Here is a 20,988-nt window from a genome sequence, read left to right as displayed (position 1 = left end):
TTTATATCCTTATAGAAGAATTTAAGCTAGATATGCAGACACTAGTACGAAAATGACTTTAAATATAAGACAATTTGCGTCCGGAATTAAAACACCGGACGCGTAAAGTGATGACTTTAAATATAAGATAATTGCGTCCGGAATTAAAACACCGGATGCGTAAAGTGACACGGTGGTATTTTTGTAATTAAAATGTTCATTATTTTATTATTTTATTATTATTATTTTTAAATGCCAGACCATCTGCGTCCGAACGCATATGGTCTATCCCATTACGCTGCCTACGTCCGAAGTTGGAACTTCGGACGAAGATAATTAGGGGAAAATCACCCGTCTTCTTTCCCAAAAGCATAACATCGCGACATACCCAAAAAAAACCCCAAAATCAAATTTGCAGTCATAATCGCCCGTCTTCTTCCCAAACGCCACCGCCGCACGCCGTCACCACTCGCATCCGTTCGCCGCCGGTCTCCTCGCCGCTCGCCGCACGCCGTCCAGCCACCGTCTCTTCTCTGCTCGCTGCGCTGCAAAGCTGCTGCCCAGCCACCGTCGCCGTCCAGATCTGACGCCTCCAACCCCGTCGCCGTCGCCGTCCAACACCTCTAGCCGCGCCGTCCAGGTAATATTTTGGTTTTTTTTTTTTTTTTATTTTGGTTTTTAATTTCATTTAATTTATTTGTTATTTGAAGATTGTACTCAGCGTTGGATGGGAAAATGACTGCTGCATTTCAAATAGAAATATTGTGAGTGAAAAACCTAATTATACTTGTGATATTTTTTTTTGTGGACAGTAATTTATTTCATGTGCCATTTTACTTTTCTAGCAAACCTTCATACCGATGGAAACAATGAAGATCTACATGATTGCGAGATGGAGCTTGTTCTTGTTGGCTACATCACAGGATCCTATAGCATGGTAAAACTCAAGTTTCTCGACATTGTGCATTGTGGATTATGAGCTAATTGTAGTGTTTAGTGGGTATATATGCATTGTTTTCTGAATTTCAGCTTTAATGAATTCATTTTGACTATAACCAGAGGGGTAAATGTTCCAAACAAGAGCACTGTTTTGAATGGTTTTCTTTGGTTCTTCTAGAAGACCAAACATCAATGAGAAACATGCACCTGTCTAAAGTGTCCAGACTCTCCACATATTTTGCAAATCAATTCTTCCTCCTTTTTCTTCCAGTTTCTCTCGGTTGCTTTGGATTTAGCTTCCCAAACCTTTGCTTCTCGGCTAGTAAAATCAGTAGGAACAGCATTTGGGTCAAGTGCCTCTTCTTCCTCATCTGAATCCTGCCTACCATCCATCTCACAGTTATGCAAACATAGACCAGGTAAATTTAAATGTCACTTTTTTTTTTGCATAAAATGTGTCAAATAGGCATCAATTAGGCTCTTAAATTATTTTAAAGTTGCAATTTGGTACATACACATGTCAATTTAGTTCATCAAGTCATAATTATATGTTAGTGACCTGTAATAACAACTAAATGTAAATGTCACTTTTTTAGCATAAAATGTGTCTAATAGGCCATCGAACTTTACCTGAAAAATCAATTAGACCCTCAAAATTTTTAATGTTGCAATTAGGTGCATAAACATGTCAATTTAGTTCATCAAAACGTAATTACCTGTTACTGACCTGTAATACCAAGTAAATGTAAATGTCACATTTTTTTGCATAAAATGTGTCAAATAGACCCTCGAACTTTATCTGAAAAATCAATTAGGCACTCAAACCTTTTAAAATTGCAATTAGGTATATAAACATGTCAATTAAGTTTATAAGACATAATTACCTGTTAGTGACTTGTAATACCAGGTAAATTTAAATGTCACTTTTATTTTTTTTGCATAAAATATGTCAAATAGGAATCAATTAGGCTCTCAAACTTTTTAAAGTTGCAATTAAGTACATAAAAATTTCAATTTAGTTCATCAAATCATAATTACCTGTTAGTGACATGTAATAACACCTAAATGTAAATGTCATTTTTTTTTGCATAAAATGTGTCAATTAGACCATCGAACTTTATCTGGAAAATCAATTAGGCACTCAAATCTTTTAAAATTGCAATTAGGTATATAAACATGTCAATTTAGTTTAAAAGACATAATTACCTGTTAGTGACCTTTAATAACAGGTAAATTTAAATGTCACTTTTTTTTTTTTTTTTGCAAAAAATATGTCAAATACGAATCGATTAGACTGTCAAACTTTTTAAATCTGCATTTAAGTACATAAACATGTCAATTTAGGTCATCAAAGCATAATTACCTGTTCGTAACCTGTAATAACAGGTAAATGTAAATGTCACTTTTTTATAATAAAATGTGTCAAATAAGCCATCGAACTTTACCTAAAAAATCAATGAGGTCCTCAAACATTTTAATTTTGCAATTAGCTTCATAAACAGGTCAATTTAGTTTACAAGGCATAATTACCTGTTAGTGACCTACAATACCTTGTAAATTTTAATGTCACTTTTTTAGCATAAAATGTTTCAAACAGGCCATCGAACTTTACCTGAAAAATCAATTAGGCTCTCAAAATTTTTAATGTTGCAATTAGGTGCATAAACATGTCAACTTACTTCATCAAAGCATAATTACCTGTTAGTGACCTGTAATACTAGGTAAATGTAAATGTTACTTTTTTTTGTAAAAAATGTGTCAAGTAGACCATCAAACTTTATCTAAAAAATAAATTAGGCACCCAAACCTTTTAAAAATGCAATTAGTTACATAAACATGTCAATTTAGTTTATAAGGAATAATTACCTGTTAGTGACCTAAAATAAAAGGTAAATTTAAATGTCACTTTTTTTTGCATAAAATGTGTCAAATAGGCATCAATTAGGCTTTCAAACTTTTTAAAGTTGCAATTAAATACATAAACATGTCAATTTAGTTTATCAAGGCATAATTACGTGTTAGTGACCTGTAATAACAGGTAAATGTAAATGTCACTTTATTAGCATAAAATGTGTCAAATATGCCATCGAACTTTACCTGAAAAATCAATTAGACCCTCAAAAATTTTAATGTTGCAATTAGGTGCATAAAAGTGTCAATTTAGTTCATCAAGGCTTAATTACCTGTTACTGACCTGTAATACCTTGTAAATGTAAATGTCACTTTTTTTTTTTTTTGAATAAAATGTGTCAAATAGACCATCGAACTTTATCTGAAAAATCAATTAAGCACTCAAACATTTTAAAATTGCAATTAGATATATAAAAATGTCAATTTAGTTTATAAGGCATAATTACCTGTTAGTGACCTGTAATAAAAGGTAAATTTAAATGTCACTTTTTTTTTGCATAAAATGTGTAAAAATAGGAATCGATTTGGCTGTCAAACTTTTTAAAGCTGCAATTAAGTACATAAACGTGTCAATTTAGGACATCAAAGCATAATTACCTGTTAGTGACCTGTAATAACAGGTAAATGTAAATGTCACTTTTTTAGAATAAAATGTGTCAAATAAGCCATCGAACTTTACCTAAAAAATCAATTAGGTCCTCAAATATTTTAATTTTGCAATTAGCTTCATTAGCAAGTCAATTTAGTTTATCAAGGCATAATTACCTGTTAGTAACCTGTAATAACAGGTAAATGTAAATGTCACTTTATTAGCATAAAATGTGCCAAATATGCCATCGAACTTTACCTGAAAAATCAATTAGACCCTCAAAAATTTTAATGTTGCAATTAGGTGCATAAAAGTGTCAATTTAGTTCATCAAGGCTTAATTACCTGTTACTGACCTCTAATACCTTGTAAATGTAAATGTCACTTCTTTTTTTTTTTTTTGAATAAAATGTGTCAAATAGACCATCGAACTTTATCTGAAAAATCAATTAAGCACTCAAACCTTTTAAAATTGCAATTAGATATATAAACATGTCAATTTAGTTTATAAGGCATAATTACCTGTTAGTGACCTGTAATAAAAGGTAAATTTAAATGTCACTTTTTTTTTTGCATAAAATGTGTAAAATAGGGATCGATTAGGCTGTCAAACTTTTTAAAGCTGCAATTAAGTACATAAACATGTCAATTTAGGAAATCAAAGCATAATTACCTGTTAGTGACTTGTAATAACAGGTAAATGTAAATATCACTTTTTTAGAATAAAATGTGTCAAATAACCCATCGAACTTTTACCTAAAAAATCAATTAGGTCCTCAAATATTTTAATTTTGCAATTAGCTTCATAAACAAGTCAATTTAGTTTATAAGGTATAATTACCTGTTAGTTACCTGTAATACCTGGTAATTTAAATGTCACTTTTTTTTTCATAAAATGTGTCAAATAGGCATCAATTAGGCTTTCAAACTTTTTAAAGTTGCAATTAAGTATATAAACATGTCAGTTTATTTCGTCAAGGCATAATGACATGTTAGTGACCTGTAATAACAGGTAATGTAAATGTCACTTTTTTGGGATAAAATGTTTCAAATAGGCCATCGAACTTTACCTGAAAAATCAATTAGGCTCTTAAAATTTTTAATGTTGCAATTATGTGCATAAACATGTCAATTTAGTTCGATAATTACTTGTTAGTAATCTGTAATATCAGGTAAATGCAAATGTCACTTTTTTTTTTTTTGTAAAAAATGTGTCTAATAGACCATCAAACTTTATCTAAGAAATATATTAGGCACTCAAACCTTTTAAAATTGCAATTAGTTACATAAACATGTCAATTTAGTTTATCAAGGCGTAATTACCTGTTAGAGACCTGTAATAACAAGTAAATGTAAATGTCATCTTTTTTTTTTTTTAATAAAATGTGTCAAATAGGCATCAATTAGGCTCTCAGAATTTTTAATGTTTCAATTAGGTGCATAAATATGTCAACTTAGTTCATCAAGGCGTAATTACCTGTTAGAGACCTGTAATAACAAGTAAATGTAAATGTCATCTTTTTTTTTTTTTAATAAAATGTGTCAAATAGGCATCAATTAGGCTCTCAGAATTTTTAATGTTTCAATTAGGTGCATAAATATGTCAACTTAGTTCATCAAGGCGTAATTACCTGTTAGAGACCTGTAATAACAAGTAAATGTAAATGTCATCTTTTTTTTTTTTTAATAAAATGTGTCAAATAGGCATCAATTAGGCTCTCAGAATTTTTAATGTTTCAATTAGGTGCATAAATATGTCAACTTAGTTCATCAAGGCGTAATTACCTGTTAGAGACCTGTAATAACAAGTAAATGTAAATGTCATCTTTTTTTTTTTTTAATAAAATGTGTCAAATAGGCATCAATTAGGCTCTCAGAATTTTTAATGTTTCAATTAGGTGCATAAATATGTCAACTTAGTTCATCAAGGCGTAATTACCTGTTAGAGACCTGTAATAACAAGTAAATGTAAATGTCATCTTTTTTTTTTTTTAATAAAATGTGTCAAATAGGCATCAATTAGGCTCTCAGAATTTTTAATGTTTCAATTAGGTGCATAAATATGTCAACTTAGTTCATCAAGGCGTAATTACCTGTTAGAGACCTGTAATAACAAGTAAATGTAAATGTCATCTTTTTTTTTTTTTAATAAAATGTGTCAAATAGGCATCAATTAGGCTCTCAGAATTTTTAATGTTTCAATTAGGTGCATAAATATGTCAACTTAGTTCATCAAGGCGTAATTACCTGTTAGAGACCTGTAATAACAAGTAAATGTAAATGTCATCTTTTTTTTTTTTTAATAAAATGTGTCAAATAGGCATCAATTAGGCTCTCAGAATTTTTAATGTTTCAATTAGGTGCATAAATATGTCAACTTAGTTCATCAAGGCGTAATTACCTGTTAGAGACCTGTAATAACAAGTAAATGTAAATGTCATCTTTTTTTTTTTTTAATAAAATGTGTCAAATAGGCATCAATTAGGCTCTCAGAATTTTTAATGTTTCAATTAGGTGCATAAATATGTCAACTTAGTTCATCAAGGCGTAATTACCTGTTAGAGACCTGTAATAACAAGTAAATGTAAATGTCATCTTTTTTTTTTTTTAATAAAATGTGTCAAATAGGCATCAATTAGGCTCTCAGAATTTTTAATGTTTCAATTAGGTGCATAAATATGTCAACTTAGTTCATCAAGGCGTAATTACCTGTTAGAGACCTGTAATAACAAGTAAATGTAAATGTCATCTTTTTTTTTTTTTAATAAAATGTGTCAAATAGGCATCAATTAGGCTCTCAGAATTTTTAATGTTTCAATTAGGTGCATAAATATGTCAACTTAGTTCATCAAGGCGTAATTACCTGTTAGAGACCTGTAATAACAAGTAAATGTAAATGTCATCTTTTTTTTTTTTTAATAAAATGTGTCAAATAGGCATCAATTAGGCTCTCAGAATTTTTAATGTTTCAATTAGGTGCATAAATATGTCAACTTAGTTCATCAAGGCGTAATTACCTGTTACTGACCTGTAATACCCTGTAAATGTAAATGTCATCTTTTTTTTTTTTTTAATAAAATGTGTCAAATAGGAATCAATTAGGCTGTCAAACTTTTTAAAACTGCAATTAAGTACATAAACATGTCAATTTAGGTCATCAAAGCATATTACCTGTTAGTGACCTGTAATAACAGGTAAATGTAAATGTCACTTTTTTAGCATAAAATGTGTCAAATAAGCCATCGAACTGTACCTACAGAATCAATTAGTCCCTCAAACATTTTAATTTTGCAATTAGCTGCATAACCAAGTCATTTTAGTTTATAAGGCATACTTACCTGTTCGTGACCTGTAATACCAGGTAAATTTAAATGTCACTTTTTTAGAATAAAATGTGTCAAATAAGCCCTCGAAATTTACCTACAGAATCAATTAGGCCCTCCACCATTTTAATTTTGCAATTGGCTGCATAAACAAGTCAATTTAGTTTATAAGGCATAATTACCTGTTCGTGACTTGTAATACCAGGTAATTTAAATGTGACTCTTTTTTTGCATAACATGTGCCAAATAGGCATCAATTAGGCTCTCAAACTTTGTAAAGTTGCAATTAAGTATATAAACATGTCAATTTAGTTCGTCAAGGCATAATGACATGTTAGTGACCTGGAATAACAGGTAAATGTAAATGTCACTTTTTTAGCATAAAATGTGTCAAATAAGCCATCGAACTGTACCTACAGAATCAATTAGTCCCTCAAACATTTTAATTTTGCAATTAGCTGCATAACCAAGTCATTTTAGTTTATAAGGCATACTTACCTGTTCGTGACCTGTAATACCAGGTAAATTTAAATGTCACTTTTTTAGAATAAAATGTGTCAAATAAGCCCTCGAAATTTACCTACAGAATCAATTAGGCCCTCCACCATTTTAATTTTGCAATTGGCTGCATAAACAAGTCAATTTAGTTTATAAGGCATAATTACCTGTTCGTGACTTGTAATACCAGGTAATTTAAATGTGACTCTTTTTTTGCATAACATGTGCCAAATAGGCATCAATTAGGCTCTCAAACTTTGTAAAGTTGCAATTAAGTATATAAACATGTCAATTTAGTTCGTCAAGGCATAATGACATGTTAGTGACCTGGAATAACAGGTAAATGTAAATGTCACTTTTTTAGCATAAAATGTGTCAAATAAGCCATCGAACTGTACCTACAGAATCAATTAGTCCCTCAAACATTTTAATTTTGCAATTAGCTGCATAACCAAGTCATTTTAGTTTATAAGGCATACTTACCTGTTCGTGACCTGTAATACCAGGTAAATTTAAATGTCACTTTTTTAGAATAAAATGTGTCAAATAAGCCCTCGAAATTTACCTACAGAATCAATTAGGCCCTCCACCATTTTAATTTTGCAATTGGCTGCATAAACAAGTCAATTTAGTTTATAAGGCATAATTACCTGTTCGTGACTTGTAATACCAGGTAATTTAAATGTGACTCTTTTTTTGCATAACATGTGCCAAATAGGCATCAATTAGGCTCTCAAACTTTGTAAAGTTGCAATTAAGTATATAAACATGTCAATTTAGTTCGTCAAGGCATAATGACATGTTAGTGACCTGGAATAACAGGTAAATGTAAATGTCACTTTTTTAGCATAAAATGTGTCAAATAAGCCATCGAACTGTACCTACAGAATCAATTAGTCCCTCAAACATTTTAATTTTGCAATTAGCTGCATAACCAAGTCATTTTAGTTTATAAGGCATACTTACCTGTTCGTGACCTGTAATACCAGGTAAATTTAAATGTCACTTTTTTAGAATAAAATGTGTCAAATAAGCCCTCGAAATTTACCTACAGAATCAATTAGGCCCTCCACCATTTTAATTTTGCAATTGGCTGCATAAACAAGTCAATTTAGTTTATAAGGCATAATTACCTGTTCGTGACTTGTAATACCAGGTAATTTAAATGTGACTCTTTTTTTGCATAACATGTGCCAAATAGGCATCAATTAGGCTCTCAAACTTTGTAAAGTTGCAATTAAGTATATAAACATGTCAATTTAGTTCGTCAAGGCATAATGACATGTTAGTGACCTGGAATAACAGGTAAATGTAAATGTCACTTTTTTAGCATAAAATGTGTCAAATAAGCCATCGAACTGTACCTACAGAATCAATTAGTCCCTCAAACATTTTAATTTTGCAATTAGCTGCATAACCAAGTCATTTTAGTTTATAAGGCATACTTACCTGTTCGTGACCTGTAATACCAGGTAAATTTAAATGTCACTTTTTTAGAATAAAATGTGTCAAATAAGCCCTCGAAATTTACCTACAGAATCAATTAGGCCCTCCACCATTTTAATTTTGCAATTGGCTGCATAAACAAGTCAATTTAGTTTATAAGGCATAATTACCTGTTCGTGACTTGTAATACCAGGTAATTTAAATGTGACTCTTTTTTTGCATAACATGTGCCAAATAGGCATCAATTAGGCTCTCAAACTTTGTAAAGTTGCAATTAAGTATATAAACATGTCAATTTAGTTCGTCAAGGCATAATGACATGTTAGTGACCTGGAATAACAGGTAAATGTAAATGTCACTTTTTTAGCATAAAATGTTTCAAATAGGCCATCGAACTTTACCTGAAAAATCAATTAGGCTCTCAAAATTTTTAATGTTTCAATTAGGTGCATAAACATGTCAATTTAGTTCGATAATTATTTGTTAGTGACCTGTAATAACAGGTAAATGTAAATGTCACTTTTTTTTTTTTTTGTAAAGAATGTGTCAAATAGACCATCAAACTTTATCTAAGAAATATATTAGGCACTCAAACCTTTTAAAATTGCAATTAGTTACATAAACATGTCAATTTAGTTTATCAAGGCGTAATTACCTGTTACTGACCTGTAATACCAGGTAAATTTTAATGTCACTTTTTTTTGCATAAATTGTGTCAAATTGCATCAATTAGGCTCTGAAACTTTTTAAAGTTGCTATTAAATACATAAACATGTCAATTTAGTTCATTAAGGCGTAATGACATGTTAGTGACCTGTAATAACAAGTAAATGTAAATGTCACTTTTTTGCATAAAATGTGTCAATTAGACCATCGAACATTATCTGGAAAATCAATTAGGCACTTAAACCTTTTAAAATTGCAATTAGGTATATAAACGTGTCAATTTAGTTTATAAGGCATAATTACCTGTTACTGACCTGTAATAACAGGTAAATTTAAATGTCACTTGTTTTTGCATAAAATGTGTCAAATAGGAATCAATTAGGCTGTCAAACTTTTTAAAGCTGCAATTAAGTACATAAACATGTCGATTTAGGTCATCAAAGAAAAAATTATCTCTTAGTGACCTATAATAACAAGTAAATGTAAATGTCACTTTTTAAGAATAAAATGTGTCAAATTAGCGATCGAACTTTACCTAGAAAATAAATTTGGCCCTCAAACATTTCAATTTTGCAATTAGGTGCATAAACAGGTCAATTTAGTTTATAAGGCATAATTACCTGTTAGTGACTTGTAATACCAGGTAATTTAAATGTGACTCTTTTTTTGCATAAAATGTGCCAAATAGGCATCAATTAGGCTCTCAAACTTTTTAAAGTTGCAATTAAGTATATATAAACATGTCAATTTATTTCGTCAAGGCATACTGACATGTTAGTGACCTGTAATAATAGGTAAATGTAAATTTCACTTTTTTAGCATAAAATGTTTCAAATAGGCCATCGAACTTTACCTGAAAAATCAATTAGGCTCTCAAAATTTTTAATGTTGTAATTAGGTGCATAAATATGTCAACTTAGTTCATCAAGGCGTAATTACCTGTTACTGACCTGTAATACCCTGTAAATGTAAAGGTCATCTTTTTATTTTTTTTAATAAAATGTGTCAAATAGGAATCAATTAGGCTGTCAAACTTTTTAAAACTGCAATTAAGTACATAAACATGTCAATTTAGGTCATCAAAGCATATTACCTGTTAGTGACCTGTAATAACAGGTAAATGTAAATGTCACTTTTTTAGAATAAAATGTGTCAAATAAGCCATCGAACTTTACCTACAGAATCAATTAGGCCCTCAAACATTTTAATTTTGCAATTAGCTGCATAAACAAGTCAATTTAGTTTATAAGGCATAATTACCTGTTAGTGACCTGTAATACCAGGTAAATTTAAATGTCACTTTTTTAGAATAAAATGTGTCAAATAAGCCATCGAACTTTACCTACAGAATCAATTAGGCCCTCAAACATTTTAATTTTGCAATTAGCTGCATAAACAAGTCAATTTAGTTTATAAGGCATAATTACCTGTTAGTGACCTGTAATACCAGGTAAATTTAAATGTCACTTTTTTAGAATAAAATGTGTCAAATAAGCCATCGAACTTTACCTACAGAATCAATTAGGCCCTCAAACATTTTAATTTTGCAATTAGCTGCATAAACAAGTCAATTTAGTTTATAAGGCATAATTACCTGTTAGTGACCTGTAATACCAGGTAAATTTAAATGTCACTTTTTTAGAATAAAATGTGTCAAATAAGCCATCGAACTTTACCTACAGAATCAATTAGGCCCTCAAACATTTTAATTTTGCAATTAGCTGCATAAACAAGTCAATTTAGTTTATAAGGCATAATTACCTGTTAGTGACCTGTAATACCAGGTAAATTTAAATGTCACTTTTTTAGAATAAAATGTGTCAAATAAGCCATCGAACTTTACCTACAGAATCAATTAGGCCCTCAAACATTTTAATTTTGCAATTAGCTGCATAAACAAGTCAATTTAGTTTATAAGGCATAATTACCTGTTAGTGACCTGTAATACCAGGTAAATTTAAATGTCACTTTTTTAGAATAAAATGTGTCAAATAAGCCATCGAACTTTACCTACAGAATCAATTAGGCCCTCAAACATTTTAATTTTGCAATTAGCTGCATAAACAAGTCAATTTAGTTTATAAGGCATAATTACCTGTTAGTGACCTGTAATACCAGGTAAATTTAAATGTCACTTTTTTTTTTTTTGCATAAAATGTGTCAAATAAGAATCAATTAGGCTCTCAAACTTTTTAAAGTTGCAATTAAGTACATAAACATGTCAATTTAGTTTATCAAGGCATAATGACATGTTAGTGACCTGTAATAACAAGGTAAATGTAAATGTCACTTTTTTAGCATAAATTGTTTCAAATAGGCCATCGAACTTTACCTGAAAAATCAATTAGGCTCTCAAAATTTTTAATGTTGCAATTAAGTGCATAAATGTCACTTTTTTTTGCATAAAATGTGTCAAATAAGCCATCAAACTTTACATAAAAAATCAATTAGGTCCTCAAACATTTAAATTTTGCAATTAGCTTCATAAACATGTCAATTTAGTTTATAAGGCATAATTATCTGTTAGTGACCTGTAATACCTGCTAAATTTAAATGTCACTTTTTTTGCATAAAATGTGTCAAATAGGCATCAATTAGGCTCTCAAACTTTTTAAAGTTGCAATTAAGTATATAAACATGTCAATTTAGTTCGTCAAGGCATAATGACATGTTAGTGACCTGGAATAACAGGTAAATGTAAATGTCACTTTTTTAGCATAAAATGTTTCAAATAGGCCATCGAACTTTACCTGAAAAATCAATTAGGCTCTCAAAATTTTTAATGTTTCAATTAGGTGCATAAACATGTCAATTTAGTTCGATAATTATTTGTTAGTGACCTGTAATAACAGGTAAATGTAAATGTCACTTTTTTTTTTTTTTTGTAAAGAATGTGTCAAATAGACCATCAAACTTTATCTAAGAAATATATTAGGCACTCAAACCTTTTAAAATTGCAATTAGTTACATAAACATGTCAATTTAGTTTATAGGGCATAATTACCTGTTAGTGACCTGTAATAACAGGTAAATGTAAAAGTCACTTTTTTAGCATAAAATATTTCAAATAGGCCATCGAACTTTACCTGAAAAATCAATTAGGCTCTCAAAAATTTTAATGTTGCAATTAGGTGCATATACATGTCAATTTAGTTCATCAAGACATATATATAAAAGAAAGAATGGGCGAGCAGGATAGAACCCCTCTCCTTGCCGACAAAATTGATGAGCACTCAATTTAACAATTTTGGTTCAGGATGGTCCCCGTTTGAAACGAATAAGACAGGCGTGGTAATGAATAGATTTGATTACAAAGGCAGGAGTTTGGTAGTAAGAAAAGTTCAATTTTTTGTAGACATTTAAAATGTGAGAAAAAGGTTCCTATATTTGGAGCAATTTTTGACGATTTAGGAAAGTTTGGGTCAACCGTGAATCTTTTTTTTGAATACTACTAACTCTATTACAATGCAGCCGATTGAATGTTGAAGCACACTACTTTCTCAACCGATTGAAGTACAAGAGTCACTATTGACTCCACTGAGAGGCGAACCCACCACCTCCCGTATAAAGGGAAGGTTTTGATGCCACTGGACTACAAGTTCCTTGGCGGTCAACTGTGAATCTAATTTCTTGATGACTTTGTGATCTTTTCTACAATGTACTATTTCGCAAATTATATTGTGGACCATGGTCCACAATGCATTGTGGAGCATGATCATGACTGATACTGTAGTTGTGTTGAACAGATAGTGCAGTTGTGTTGAAAAGATACTGCAATTGTGTTGAAAGGAAACTGCAGTTGCGCGGAACAGAGACTGTTCTTCCGTTCAACACAACTACAATTCCAGACTGATGACACGGCTTCTGTTTCGCGCAACTACAGTTTCCTTTCAACACAACTGCAGTATCCGTTCAACACAACTATAGTATCAATTCAACACAACTGCAGTATCAACCATGATCCATGGTCCACGGTATAACGACTGGTACTATTTTGTATTTTAAATATTTTTGTTGCAAACTATAAGTTTTTGGCATATAGTTTGTTAATATACAAGTGTTTTATTAAACCCGCAATTATTTGTTGTGTTTGTTTTTTTAAATACAAAAAAGATAATTTTAAAAATCCAGAAACATTATATTTAAATGAACCAAACATGTTAAATGACTTTTTAGGTAACACAAACCATGTTAATTAATTTTTCCTCAAAAGTTATTCCATCAAATACATATTTTGGATTTATTTTCCCAAAAATTTAATTCATCATAAAGGACTAAAAAAATGTCTTATGAATCGTTTGGTTGGAAAGAACTAGGGGAGAAATGAATTGTAATTCGGTGGGAAAAGAATAAGGTGAGAATAAAGTATGAATTCAAATTACATTGTTTGGGCTATGTTTGGCAAATCTAGCTGAAAAAGTAACTGAAAGTTGAAAAGCTATAATCTAGTAGCTGAAATATGAAAAGCTATTATGCTTAAAAATGTTTGGTAATTTTAGCTTTTTGATATGCTGACAAATGTAAAAAGACTAAAAATGACATATTCATAAAATTTAAATAATTTTAAATTTAAATAGATTTGTTTACATATTAAAATATAAAATAATGAAACCAATATATTTTAATAAAATATAAAGTAAGAACATATATTTGAAAATATATAAAGTAAAACAAAATATTTAAAGTTAATAAAATTAGTCCATACAAATTTAATGTTCAAACACACAAATGTCAAATTTAAATTACAACTAAACATATTGAAGAGAAAAGTTCAAAAAGATTTTAATTGAGATGAGTAAAAGATCATTTACTTAAAATAATAAGGATAAAAATGGAAAAAAGTTACGAAACTACTAGCTTATTTTTGAAAAGCTACCTAGAACAGCTTTTCAAATTAAGCTCTTATTTTAAGCTATTAGGTTTTTTTGGAATATTACCAAATAGAGATAGCTTATTAGTAGCTTAAAATAAACTATAAGCTCTGCCAAACAAAGTCTTGGTAGGCAAGAATAGAATTTATGGGAATTGAAAAGAAAAGACTAAAATGCTTTGGTAATAGTAATAATAATAATCATCATCAAGGGTGATGTTGTAATTTCATATTATTTTTCTTTTTCATGTTGCACCGAATTAGAATTTAAATGGAGGGAAATACAACTCAGTAGAATTACAATTCTCTCAAATCAAATAGCGTAATTGAGGGGTTCAACGAATTATGTTGTAATTGTTAGTCAATTACATCCAATCAATAGATTAACTAGACAAGATGGTAATGTTGTGTTTTGTCAAAGGCATTGTGGTCACGCGGCATAGCTGTGATCCTCCTAAGTGAGAGGTCACCGGTTTGATTCCCAGTTGGGGCGTGGGGCGTTGGCTCGTTGTGAACGTAGAACAGATATTACATTGTAATATAGTTAATAGTATAAAAAAAAAAATCCAATCAAATAGACAATTAATGTTGGACCACGTCAAATTAAATAATGATTTCAGGCGCAATGTTACCTGTAAGAGTACAATAAACCTCCCGAAGGCCTTTTGCAATATAATAGTACAACTACATACTGGAGTACATTGTGAATGCTTTTATTTATTACGGTTGTACTCCCCGACGTAGTTGTTGGTGCTATTTATTACGGCCCCCACATTCGAAAAATTATACCATAGACTAAGTCTACCTTGGATTTTAAATCCTAATCCAAATATAACTTTCAGATTATGTATATGTAGTTATCCATTTTGTACATGCAATTGACAGTTTTTATACCTGTAGTATCATATTATATGTCGGCAATTATCAAGTTATTTGTTTACATATACAGAAGTTGTTAACTGTAGATAGAAAATATATTAATTGAAGGTACAAAATTTTTGTATCAGTGTTAACAATGTAATATGAACCCTAATTTATGGTATAACAATTGCCCACCTTCAGCAATCTTAAGCTTCCACATCTTCTTCGTATGTGCTGTAGGGTCCAGTTCTATCATTTTATGCTGTAGGGTCCAGTTCTATCATTTTATAGGCATAGGGCATGACAAAAAATATAAGCCCTACCTAAAGTTAACATGTAATTTTATACCTACAATTTAAATTAAATAAGAAAATAAAATACGAATATCAAATAATTTAAAATAAGATTCACAAGTTTTTAAAAATTTTACATACACAACAATAATCATGAAAAAAAAATTATAGATACTTTTCTAAATGTAAAATAATCAAACTCCATTAATATTTTCATAAACAAATAATTATAGTTTAAAAAAAAAAGAATAAACAATTTAAAAGGAAATGTAATACTTATACTAGCAAATGTAATACTAAATTAGAAATAAAATATTTATTACTTATATGAAAAAATGTAATACTTTTGAAGAAAATTGTAACACTTTTACATTTTGATTTAAAAGTATTACATTTTCCTTTATAAGTGTAACATTACTTATAAGGGAAAATATAATACTTTTGATGAAAAAAGTAAGGGTGCGTTTGGTTCGCACATGGGAATCGGAATCGGTATCAAATACTTGGTAAGGTTAATGGATTTTGGTGAAAGTATTTAGCATGTTTGGTAGTTGGGTGGAATGTGAATGATTATTAATAGTTGGGGAAGAAACGAGAAAGGGAAATGAAACGCTTATTTAATAAGGGTATGCGTTTTCTCATTAATGGGGTATTCCAAACCCATAATAGCATTCTCAAAATCTATTAACCAAACACTAACAATCACTTTTATACACATTCCTTATGCCTAAACCCACAAACCAAACACACCCTAATACTTTTACATCAAAATATAAAAATATTACATTTGTTATCAAAAGTATTATGTTTTCCCTTATAAGTAACAAACATTTTATTCATGATTTAGTATTACCTTTGCTAGTATAAGTATTACATTTGCATATTGACCCGACATGTCTTACAAATAAGGATTCATAAGACGGTCTAACAAGTGTGACCCTAGAAAATTCGCTAAACGTGGTAATATAAAGAACAAAAATAGAGAGTGTATAATGCTCAAAATTACAGAATGCCATACCCTTATTTATCCTTCTTTAATGGTCCAATATAGGTCAGGCATTAATTATTTATTGTCAGTCACATGAATCATATTCCTATAGGGAAATAATAAATACTTAAAACGTGTTTAAAAATCATGCTCAAGCATTCCCTTAATTCTCTATAGACCCGGTATTTCTAACTCACCCAATGTACAACAAATTAGGCCAGCCAATTGATTATATAATCAAATGAAGTTATTATAGTGTCAATATGTGATCAATTGAAGTCATCTACTGCATTTCGTTAGGATAATACTTCATTGATCTGTACGCACGCAGTCATATTAACGTTTGCTACCTAAAAAATAAATAAAGGAGTTAATTCCAGCAATGGTCCTCCGACTATGTTGATTTTCTAAAATTAGTCCCCGACTTTTAATTTGGACAGTTTAGGTCCCTTGACTTTCAAATTCTTTCCAATGTTGGTCATTTCGTCAAATTTTGGTTAAGTTGAGGTCAAATGAAGGGGTAAAATTGTCTATTCACTTGTTTAGTGTATTGTTACTCGTATTTCTCTTGTCTTATACGTTGTATATGTGAATATACTATCAGTCGAAATCTTAATTGAAGCCATATAATGATAGGGATAAAATCCGGTCTCCGTATCCCGATCTCTCTCTCTGCGTAAGGACTCAGCCAGGCCCTTAGATTCTATTCCCGGTCTGCCGAGCCTTGTATACTACACTCCGGGCCGCCGCGGCAACCCGGGCGGGATTCGAAGTAGGGGTCTCATATCCACTTATCGTAAGCGCATTGGACCGATAGTGTGACCGGTGCATGTCCGCCACGTGTCCTGCATGCAGCCCGACCGGAGTAGGCCTGGCCATATCCGCTATAAAAGGCGCATTTAATGTAGAGAGAGAGACTTTTGGCTATTTCCTCTTGAACAGTAGCTAAAGAGACCGGGAGCCGCTGACCCACTGTCACGGAGCTCGGTCACACCTAGAGTATTCTTTCCTATACTCTACCATATATTAATACGAATATTCTCTTCCGTATTATACTGTATCATTTTAGCGCCGTCCGTGGGGACCGAAGTAACAAGCCGAGTCCCGTTCTACCTAACTTCAATCTCCAAGCATGTACCCATATATGGATTATTTTGCCGCTGCGGATCCAGAGCAGGAGGCACCTCCCGACCTACGTTCCCGCCTTAGCTCTAGAGACGACCCGAGCAATACCATAAATCCGCCGGCGGCTGATCCTGTCAACATGATTCACCCTCCCCAAGCATTCCCTATACCGGTCGGACCGATACCGTACCAGTACCCACCATACCCGCTTGATCCGACCGCTCATTGGTGGACCACTTCTCCTCGTTTCTATCCGACACCTTATGCCCCTCCTTTCCCGTTCCAGCCGGCACCGCCCACTCAACTGCACACTCAGCCGCCGGTCCCTCATCCGGATACTACGACGATCGAGGATGCGGCCACCCACTCGCCCGCTAGGAGGGCGCAGTCCGAAAGGCGACCGATCTCCTCTAGATTACAAGAACCGACATCGGCGCGTCGACCTGCTCTGTCGCGTTTGGGCGCCTCAAGTTCCAGACCACCTCCAGCCCAAGAAGAGGCGCCGAGAGTCAGTGTTCTGGACCGAATCGACCCGCCGATGGAGAGAGGGCGTCAACCATTACATGTCCCGACCGCGACCGAAGCTGATTCAAGTGAAGCAAGTTCTTCGGATTCCCGTCACCATAGACGCCGTAAACCAACCCGTCCGCCCGGTCTTTCGCGTGGAATGCTCGATCAAGTCCGAGCGGAGTTCAACAGATGGAAGCGTGAGGAAGGAACTGACCGACCCACTGGCCGATCTAGCAACCTGCTCCGAACGCCCTTTACGCACAAGCTCATGAGCGAGCCTTATCCGATAGACCTGCGCGTTCTTGGGGACAAAGAGTACGCTGGCAGGTCGGACCCCGAACAGCATGTCAACCTCTACTATGGTAACATGCTCATGATGGGGGTATCCGAGGCCGTCATGTGTAGGGCGTTCTACTCCACGCTCACCGGGAGAGCTGCAGAGTGGTTCCGCACCCTAGAACCAGAGTCCATTTCGAATTTCCGAGACCTGGCCCAGAGGTTCGTCGATCATTTCGCCATGACCAAGACCGTGAAGAAACATTTCTCTCATTTGGAGAACGCCAAACAGTTAGACGGGGAGCCGCTCTCTGTCTTTATCGAGCGATGGAATAAGGAAATGTCGGAAATAGAACCCGTAGATGACGTAACTGCCACCAACTTGTTGTTGAACTCGCTGAGAGCGGGAAACCTGTACCAGGACCTTATACTCCGGCCGCCGACCTGCTACGAAGACGCTGTGCGCAGAGTAGTGGCTTACGCTACTGCCACGGAGGCGAACTCAGCTAAGAGGTTGATGGAGACCGGGGGGTCAAGGAGGGATCAGGGCCAGAGAGACCGACGCCCGAACAATCTGCGACAGAAAGATCGCGATGGAAACCCGATCTACACCCCGCTGAACAGGCCGGTTGCGGAGGTCTTGCAATTCGCTCAAAGTTGTCATCTGATCCAGTTGCCCGCCCCGGCGAGAGATGGACCGGATAAGGAGAAGTACTGTGCGTATCACCGCAATCGGGGACATGACACCGAAGAGTGTCATGTGCTTAAAGGTCTGATCGAAGACCTGCTACAAACCAGGGAATTGGCCCAGTTTGCCGAAAAGAGGAAGAAGAACCGGCGTGGATGGAGGAAAGATTTCAAAAAAGATAAGGACAAGAAAGATAAAGACCCCGACNTCTGATCGAAGACCTGCTACAAACCGGGGAATTGGCCCAGTTTGCCGAAAAGAGGAAGAAGAACCGGCGTGGATGGAGGAAAGATTTCAAAAAAGATAAGGACAAGAAAGATAAAGACCCCGACCTCGATAGGGAACCTCCGGCAGCCGCTCGAAAGCAAGTTATTCATGTGATATTCGGAGGACCGAAAGGTGGCGACACTGCTGAAGACCGGCGTAACTGGGCTCGAGATCTACACGTGGCCCTAGTCGATGAGTCAAATCCGGAGAAAAGGGTGAAAGTGGAGCCTATCGTGTTCACCGATCATGACTTGCCGAGCAGCCCCAACTGCACGACCGAAGCGTTGGTGGTAACCACAGACATCAACGGCGTCGACGTACGGAGAGTCATGGTGGATACGGGGTCGAGTGTGAATGTTATGTACCTAGACGTCTTCCGAAAGCTTCAGTTAGATCGGTCCTAGTTAATCCCTGTCAGGACACCGCTCTCGGGTTTTACAGGAGCAATGGTCCATCCGGAAGGAGTCGTCCGCCTGCCCGTAGAGGTTGGGACCGTCCCGAGAGTGCTNAAGCGTTGGTGGTAACCATAGACATCAACGGCGTCGACGTACGGAGAGTCATGGTGGATACGGGGTCGAGTGTGAATGTTATGTACCTAGACGTCTTCCGAAAGGAGTCGTCCATCAGGACACCGCTCTCGGGTTTTACAGGAGCAATGGTCCATCAGGAAGGAGTCGTCCGCCTGCCCGTAGAGGTTGGGACCGTCCCGAGAGTGCTCCAGGTGACCATGGAGTTCGTCGTCGTTGACTTGGCGTGCGTTCATAACGCCATCTTAGGCAGGCCGGGGATATCGCAGCTCGGCGCGATAATATCAATGCCGCACCTATGTATGAAATTCCAGACTCCGGAAGGTGTAGGCACGGTCAGAGGAGACCCCCAATCGGCGAGGCGATGCTATGTCCGGGCTATACAGAAACAAGATACTAGCACGTCCCGGGTGAACACTATCAATAACAAGGGAGACGCCCGAGTCGAACGTCCCGAACCGTCGGAAGAGGTCGATTTGGTACCGCTATCGGACTCTCAACCGGAACGTACTGTGAAGATTGGCTCGGCCTTATCGCCAGATTTACGGACCGCAATCATCGCCGTCCTTCGGGAATACGCCGATATCCTGGCCTGGGGACCGGAAGATATGCCTGGGATCGACCGCCAGACAATATGCCATAGGTTAGCCGTACGCCCGGGCTCCCGACCGGTCAAGCAGAAGCAGTTAGCCGTACGCCCGGGCTCCCGACCGGTCAAGCAGAAGCAGATAGCCGTACGCCCGGGCTCCCGACCGGTCAAGCAGAAGCAGAGACACCTGGCGTCCGACCCCCGACCGGTCAAGCAGAAGCAGAGACACCTGGCGTCCGACCGACGAGAGTTCGTCCGCTCCGAAACGAAATCTTTGGTAGCGGCCGGACACATCGTCCGCTCCGAAACGAAATCTTTGGTAGCGGCCGGACACATACGGGAGGTTCACTACCCCGATTTGGTAGCGGCCGGACACATACGGGAGGTTCACTACCCCGAATGGTTAGCAAACGTAGTTCTCGTCCCTAAGCCCCCAGCCTGGAGGATGTGCGTGGATTATACTGACCTCAACAAGGCGTGCCCGCTAGACCCGTTCCCTTTCCCGAGTATCCACCAGATGGTCGACGAGACCGCAGGCGCCGAGCTCTTAAGTTTTATGGACGCTTTCAAGGGCTATCACCAGGTGATGATGGCCGAAGAGGACGAAGCCAAGACAGCATTCATTACTCCAGACGGTCTATACT

General features: G+C 35.0%; 1 long non-coding RNA gene across 3 annotated transcripts; it reads left to right on the top strand.

The window, feature by feature from the left end:
- Nucleotides 1–278: 278 nt before the first annotated feature.
- Nucleotides 279–13,389, top strand: LOC116031581. Of its 3 annotated transcripts, none has more exons than XR_004100617.1 (5): nt 279–619; nt 690–743; nt 825–916; nt 1,190–1,337; nt 12,822–13,389. It is a non-coding gene; the product is annotated as an uncharacterized LOC116031581 (long non-coding RNA). The 3 variants fall into 3 exon arrangements; XR_004100618.1 differs by having other exon boundaries at nt 1,039–1,337; XR_004100616.1 differs by having other exon boundaries at nt 825–1,337.
- The last annotated feature ends 7,599 nt before the right edge of the window (nt 13,390–20,988 follow it).

Source organism: Ipomoea triloba, chromosome 10, assembly GCF_003576645.1.
Source record: "Ipomoea triloba cultivar NCNSP0323 chromosome 10, ASM357664v1".
Lineage (NCBI taxonomy): Eukaryota > Viridiplantae > Streptophyta > Magnoliopsida > Solanales > Convolvulaceae > Ipomoea > Ipomoea triloba.
The sequence above is the reverse complement of the archived record's forward strand: the minus strand, read 5'-3'. Positions and strand labels throughout refer to the sequence as shown.